Genomic DNA, 6,657 nt, shown 5'->3' with positions numbered 1-6,657 from the left:
GGCCCTCAAACCAGTTCTCTTCAAAGGCTGTTATCACCTCTGCTCTCCTGAATGGTCTCAGCAAGAGACTGTGTCTGCCACCCTCAAAGACAGCACAGGAGTCCAGACAGCACTAGCCATTTGGTTAAAGACTATACAGTTAAACCTCCAATACACAAAGGACATTTACTCCATTCTTACCCACAAACTTTCCCAAATGTTTATAGTATTTCTCCTGTGTTTTATGCTTGTCCCTATGTTTTATTAGTTATGACTAGTTATGATTCTTAAGTTATGTTAGAGTAACTTCAAATGTTGATATCCAAAGATGATGTATCACTGCTTTAATGTCTTCAAACCCCATTTCTTGGTCTCAAAAGAATCCTCTTTTGTTTTTATTATCAATGGTGTTAGGATAAAGTACATATTTGTACCATACTTTTATGTAAGGACTGCACCAATTCTACATGCCAGCATGAACATGCAAATGGGGATAAGATGAACAAAGACTTTCTCCCGGTCATCTTTGATTGGTCACCTCAACAAATGGGTGTGAACTGACAGGACCTTTAAGAGTATCTGATTAGTTCAGATCTTTGCTCAATCTCTTTGAGACAACATTCTCCTGTCTTCTTCCGGCAACTTCATCTTCAAGTTAACTTCTTTGGGTTCAACGTGGGACCAAGTTAATTTCTTTGGATTCAACGTGGACCACACCAAGAACCCAAATGAACGCTTTTGCCCACTCCAGGCGAAATCATCAAGAATCTCAAGAATCTCCTGCATCTGGACTTCTTCAGCAACCAAAGTCAATATAAGCACCTGTTCGCAGTCTTTAGATGCGTTAGTTATTGTGCCCCTTTAAGGTGACCCTGATTCTCTGATGTTTCTCATAGGTTGTGGTTAACTGATTGTAATCTTGCCATTCTCTTTTCTTCTCTCTTTTTTTCTTCACTTTTCTTTACTTTCTTGATTCTGTATACAATCTTTACTTAGTTTAGTTGTGTGTGTAGCCTACCCTAGTTTAATTTATTAAACCATTATATTCACGCTTTATTGTCTCAATGCATATTTATTTCACACTTTCACACGTTTTATGTGTACTTTTTATTTTTTATTAATTGATTTGGTATAATTATGATAAGCTTTAAAATTAACTAACTAATAAGTAATGAACTTCTTATCTGATACTATTAAATCAATGTGTTTGTTTACTTTTTTGTAGTTTTAAGCAATAAATCAGTTTTTAAGTACAATTAAAATGCATTTTATTGCACTTTAAAACATATACTGTACACTGTTAGCAATTGATGTAATTTTTACAATAAATTTTACAACAACATGTTGTATTCATGTTTTTATTGTAAATGCAAATGCATGATGGGAAATTTATGGACAGTCCTGTAATTTTATTGTAACTACACTGTAGAAGCATTATTTTACAGCCACCGCATAGCATTGTGGGATCGCTGCTGTTTGAATTTTTGAATTGCGCGGTCAACGGTAGGCTACCAGAGAATCAAACATTTTTGGAAGAAGAACACATCTCAGGTATGAAACGTTAACATGAAATCTATTTTATAAGTATATGGATATATTAATACCGTTGATTTGAGTGAGTGCTGCTGATTGTTTCGTTTGGTATATTTCAGTGACATTAGCTTCAGTGACGTTCGCCCCGAGTCGACTGAAAACAACCTGAACTGACCGCAGTGAAGTGGCGTCTTCTTACTCAATCCATACGGAAAAGGACCACATGCAGGTGCAAGGTATGAGATATTCACAATTTTTCGTTTGGTATATTTCAGTGACATTAGCTAGGCACGTTAGATCCCTATAACGTTAGCTCAACTCGCCCCGACTCGACTCGCTCACTCCCGGTATAAACAACCTGAACTGACCCCGGTGAAGTGGCGGCGTCTTGCTCAATCCATAAGGAAAAAGGTAAGCTACCACATCAGGTACAAGACACTAGATATTCACAATGGAAAAACAAACATGGTGAGTAGAATCGAGTCGAGCTGAGCTAGTAACGTAACATTAATGGAAAATCACCACAATGACGATAAAGCTAGCTCAAATAACGTTATCCCAGACTGTAAAAATAAGCATTAACGTTAGCCCGGTAAGCTTCCTTAGCTCAGGTTATTATTGCATTGATTACACTTGCTACCGGGCAGGCTGTTGTAACGTTATTAGGACTTCTGTTTTGCTGTCTTGTAATCGGTGGTCTTGAAGTCGTGGTTTGCACACTAGTACGGTCACTGAATAACATTACTTAACTTACAGAATTAAACGAAGATACCAGGATTGTAATTTAATTAATATTTCAAATAATGAGATTGAAATATGGGCTTTAATTAAATGACAATGTTGGTATCTTCATTTAATTCTGTAAGTTAGCTATAACGTTAACTGTGATAAAAGCTGAATATAGCATCTGGTATGTTCAGATGTTATAACTTTACTTTGTGCTTGGCCAACCAGGGTGAATGAGCAGGCATGTAAGCTGTCTTTATCTAAAATAACTTAAACCAACCAGCATCGTCATTAAATATTTTTAAGCCTGGGTTCTGTTGCTTTCACTGATCTCTTTGTGTTCAGAGAAGGCAGCAAATTATCAGTAGTATTAAAATCAAGTTAACCATTTTGTTTGTCTCAAATTATATGTGGCTGCCTGGCAGACTGTATGGAATATTAAAATAATAATAGATTTGTAATTGGTATTTGTTGTGTAATTGGTAATACATTTGGTAATGTTTAAATTTTTTATTCCCTAGCCCTCTGCCACAGCTGCTGATATCCAGAGAGAGACCCTACCAAGCACACCTTGCTTAACTGTACAAGGTATATTCTTCACTTATTTTGTTAAAAGGGTAGTTCACTTTTAAATGAAAATTACCCCATGATTTACTTACCTTCAAGCCATTCTTTCAGACAAATACAATCTGAGTTATACAAAAAAAACAAAAAAAAAAAAAAAACAGACACATCTAAGCTTTATAATGTTAGTGGATCAGTTTGAAGCTCAAAAAAGTGCATCTATCCATCATAAAAGAGCTCCACGCGGCTCTGAGGGGTTAAAATAGGCCTCCTGAAGCGAAGAGTTTGTGTAAGAAAAATATCCATATTTAACACGTCACAAAGTAAAATTCTAGCTTACGGCCAAACAGCCATATGTAGTCTACTTGCATTCAAAGTGCAACTTACGCAACTTATGACGTCAGAAGTAGCGTAGTGCGTCATGGCGTAGTGTAAATATCAGCAGTACTTTGCATAAGTTGCGCTTTAGAGTAAAATCTGTATGTTATTGTTCTTTTGGCCGGAAGCTAGTAATTTTACTTTATGTAAGAAAAATATTAATATTTAAAACTTTACAAACTCATTGCTTTGCTTCTGAAGGCCTTTATTAACCCCTCAGAACTGTGTGAAGCACTTTTATGATGGATAGATGCACTTTTTTGAGCTTCAAACTGATGTTGCAATCCACTGCCATTATAAAGCTCGGAAGCATCAGGGTGTTTATTAATATAACTCTGATTGTAAATATATTGTGAATTTTATCCGTTTCTAGGTCAGGATTTCTTTTTCAAATGGTTAAAATGTGCATTAAAAAGTTGGATGGAGACCCAGCTATTACTGTTAAGTGTCTGTTCTATGTTCTAAGTTGGTATTCCCATGCAGGACATTTATGTGTAAACAGAAGAGTCTGACGGACATCAGTTTAACATTACGACTTTCATTAATTAATTAAATAAAACATTTTGAAGTGTGGTTAAGGTAGCAGATGCTTTTGTCCAAAGCGTCATTCGATATACAGTGCATGCATACAATGACATTATATATTTACAAAAAACAATGTAAAAGCCAATGTAATTCTAAATGTTAAGTTAAGTTGTTAATATTAAATAAATACATCAAAATCATTTTCGTTTATGAGAAAGTAGGAATAGGTTACTTTTGTTTTTTACACAGTATTTGTAATTATTTAACAGATATGAAAACTTAAAACTTTTTTTCCTCTCTCTCGGTTTTCAGAACTTTTTGTGGAATCAACTCCCAGACGGGCTGCAAAGCAGAGAAGAGATACGGGCTCAACGCACCTGTTTACACCCTCCTAAGAAAACAGTTTTTAATAAAAGATTAAAAAGATATCATTGTTGTGTTTTTAATTGCCTAATACGGATAATTACAGCATTGTATTGTAATATTTACAAATAACAGGATATATACAGTACATTGATTTACAATATACATTTTTTATTCTGTCCTGTAAAAATACAGGAAATTCCTGGCAACTGAGTTGCAGTAAATATACAGTAAATTGAAATAAATTACAGCATTTTACTGTAATTATGCTACTATAATCACAGTAGCACTGCTGTATAAATACATTACTTTATTGTAATCGTAAACAGTAATAATCCTGTATATTACTTGCTGTAAATTTACTGCAATTAGTTGCCAGGAATTTCCTGTAAAATTACAATAAATTTTTAACAAGTAATGTGCATTCATTTGTCATATAGTCTATTTGCACAAAACAAGTTCACTCCGAACAAGAAAAAATTATTTTCAAAATAAATGAAATCCACTGAAAGCAGTTCCTTTAACATTATATTTTTCAACACTAGTGCAGTAATGACAATAGTCAGTTTGAACAATCCACTTAAAACCTGAATGTGAATACCAGTACTTGCACACATCAATATAAAAGATCAGGTATACATACTAGAAAAACTAAAAATCTTACATTTTTAGTTACACCAAGCTTTTCACATGCATAGCCAAAAGAGGGGAAATAATCAGTATATAAAGCATTTTATGCAATTCACTAATTCAAGTATTTCATTGCAATACAGCTGCAATGATTTCAGTCCCTTTCAATATTATTTGGCAGGGCTACGACATACATCTTCTCTTTCAACTCAATCATCACACATTTTCTTTTCAAAGACTGTGTATGCACTGCATAAATAGTGTTTGACTCTTTTACCTCATGAATAAACTTCATGTCAGAATCCCTACAAAGGTGACCTGCAGTCCTGCAAAGCTCCTCAACCATAACACAACTCATTTGTGCATTACAACCTTCAGGGTTAAATGACACAATGCTCAGAATCTTGCATAATGTGCCATCAGCTAACTCTACTACAGAGTTGTTTCTTTTTTGTTAGTTTCTGTGTGATAAAGTACACCGTTGATAAGAAAATGTTCATAATACAAGCATTGCTGTACCCTGACATCAAAAAGATCCTCAATAGCAAGCATGTGCTGTACTGGAATGGTCACTGGATGAGGATTACCAAAAACCCTAACCATCTCTGACAGTTGTGCTGATGTAGTCGTCTCTTGCTTACTGTTCTGCATTTCATCGAGCAGTTTTTTGACTGTGTCTTTGGCATTCTTCATGTCAAGTCAAGTCATCTTCATTTTGTTGTGGAAAAAAATTATCTTTTCTTTGTATTTTATTTTCAATGATTTAACAAATGAAATGCCATACATTTATTTGGCTGTATTTTGAGTTTCTTTTATAATGTTGATACAGCTGGGAGGTGTGTGTGAGACTTCAGAGGTGGAAAGATTCCCGGGAGTAGAGGAGCCACAGGTGTTCCTCTGTTTCTTTTGTTTGGTGGGGGCTATAAGAAATAGCTTTGAGGAGAACATTATAAAACTGCCAGAAAAACACCTCTGAGGGGTCTCACTCCGCCTGCAGCTGGTCTGTGGATGGACTGGAAACATTTCTTGCAAGAAATAAATATCTTTTAAGGACAATTTGATCATGATGTCTCTTATGCTGTGATGCTATTTTGTTAGATATTGTTTTGCTTTTACAATTTATATAGCGCTTTTAACAATGGAGATTGTTTCAAAGCAGCTTTACAGAGATAAACGTATAATTTAAGGTAACAGAGATTGTTTTGGCTTTATAGTGGTTCTTTAATAAAGTTATTTTCCAGCTAAAGTTAGTTTTGATTGATTCGCTTCCGTCGCAACGATCATTTGTTATTAAATTAGGGGCCGCTAAGACGACACCATTCTCTCTACACAGACTTTAAACGCGAACCTGTGATAAACACTGATGGCGTTCACATGTGCATTAAGAATTGGTTCAATAGTTATGTGCGTTTGAATATATGTGCGCAGGTTTGGCAGGTTCATGCACTTGTCTGCTTTGAGTGTGAGGTCTCTCCACTTGAGGAATCTCTTGACAATCTGTTGTTGGACATGTGTGGTACCATTACAGACCTTCAAGAGTGTGCCATTGAAAGATTCAAAAGAAAAGGTGGATGTAGCCCACAGAGGTCCACTGTTTCTCACACTTGCAGAAATGTGTGTCACCAAGTGCATATTTTCCTTGCCATACAACTTCTGAAATTCCATAACAAATTTCTTCAGTGCTTTCTCTGCATTATCAGTATCAACCATTTGTATCTTTTCCTGAAGCAGAGTATAAATGCCAAAAACAAGAAGGAAAAGATGGTTCCAGTATTTCTTGGAAAGAACACCACAAAGCACTGGTAAAGCATAAAACACAAGAAAAGATCTCCATTCTGAGGCCTTCCAATATTTGCATTCTTTTACAGAATGTGGGACTCTAGTTAACTATACTGGGGGTTGGATTGCTAGTAACTGCTTATCAATTACTTTGGTTTTTGTGCCAATGTACCATGGTTT

General features: G+C 35.3%; 1 long non-coding RNA gene across 4 annotated transcripts; it reads left to right on the top strand.

The window, feature by feature from the left end:
* The first annotated feature begins 1,278 nt into the window (after nt 1–1,278).
* LOC309501289 lies at nt 1,279–4,131 on the top strand. 4 transcript variants are annotated; one of them, XR_014206849.1, is made up of 4 exons: nt 1,279–1,530; nt 1,632–1,748; nt 2,760–2,826; nt 4,018–4,131. It is a non-coding gene; the product is annotated as an uncharacterized lncRNA (long non-coding RNA). The 4 variants fall into 4 exon arrangements; XR_014206850.1 differs by having other exon boundaries at nt 1,632–1,923; XR_014206851.1 differs by having other exon boundaries at nt 1,279–1,748.
* Nucleotides 4,132–6,657: the final 2,526 nt, after the last annotated feature.

Source organism: Leuciscus leuciscus (genome assembly GCF_965113295.1).
Source record: "Leuciscus leuciscus genome assembly, chromosome: 6".
Lineage (NCBI taxonomy): Eukaryota > Metazoa > Chordata > Actinopteri > Cypriniformes > Leuciscidae > Leuciscus > Leuciscus leuciscus.
The sequence above is the reverse complement of the archived record's forward strand: the minus strand, read 5'-3'. Positions and strand labels throughout refer to the sequence as shown.